We start from the raw sequence: 1,189 nt of genomic DNA, 5'->3' as shown, positions 1-1,189 counted from the left end.
GGGGTTATTGTTTGGCAGCAGAATATTTTTTTTATAATTGTTTTAGAATAGAATAAGTCTAACACAGGAATGGTAGGTATTATAATCAGTTCAAATAATTTGAGTGTATCGTTTTATGTTTTCTAGAAATTTCCTCATGATTTATCTCCTTAGTACTAAAACAGAGAGACTTTTGCTTGTGATTTGAAAGTATATCCTTCTGTCACTGGTGAGCCTATATAGTCTCCCTCTATTGTTCTTTGATAGCTTTCCTTGAATTTCAGTGGTTACTGGTTCAGGAAATGGGACATCTAATGGCCATGTTAGGACAATTTCCATAGATATTCATCATTAGCCTGGATCCTTTATAATAACAGATACATGCATGCAATGTGTCCTCAGAGAAAGTTGAAGAGATCCACGGGCACGCCATTGTCAGCCATGAATGTTTCGGAGTCTGAAACCATTATATTTGTTTTCTGTATTGATTAGGTGCCCTCATACTACATTGAACAATAGAGTTTATCCTGATTCTAGGAGAAATAGCAGGATTGTTGTAGTTGTTAAGTGCCTTTGAGTTGGTTCCTACCCATAGAGATCCTATATAAGGTTTTCAAAGATTGACTGGTGAGCTTGAACCGCTGACCTTCTGGTTCAAACCAACTTCACATCAAGATAAAGTCACCATAGATATATACATGAAATGCATTCATCTATCTTGGTTTATGTATTTTTGTTTTATCAGTTATGTATTTTGAAGTGTCTCAAGTATTTCTTTGTTTCTTCTTTGTAGCTCAAGCCTACATGCTTTGTATCCAAAGCAACATGCTTGGCCTATTCTACCGTAATGAGAGCTGCAAGAGATTCCTCAGAACTGGACTGTAGGAGTTCATGATGGAAGGGTATCCCCAGAACATTAAGGAGGTTGGAAATGTTCATGAGGAATGCTGTAGTCCTTAAAGGAATCTATGTTGTTGTCTGTGAAGTGACTTCTGTAGTAACATTTCAGTGTTTTGGATTTATTCCATCCTCTCAGTTGTTGCACTGGAAGCTCCTCCAGCTACAAACTTTTCAGAATTTGGCTCTCCAGTCATACAGAGTGTTGCTTCAAAAGGCTAAGTGTCTAGCCATGTGCCAGGATCGATGATGATATCCACATAAACATTCCTTGGAAAAGCTGAACAAAATGAGTGAAAACTCACTACCGTCT

The sequence above is a fragment of the Chrysochloris asiatica genome, unplaced genomic scaffold, assembly GCF_000296735.1.
Source record: "Chrysochloris asiatica unplaced genomic scaffold, ChrAsi1.0 scaffold00006, whole genome shotgun sequence".
NCBI lineage: Eukaryota > Metazoa > Chordata > Mammalia > Afrosoricida > Chrysochloridae > Chrysochloris > Chrysochloris asiatica.
Note: the sequence above shows the minus strand (reverse complement) of the source record.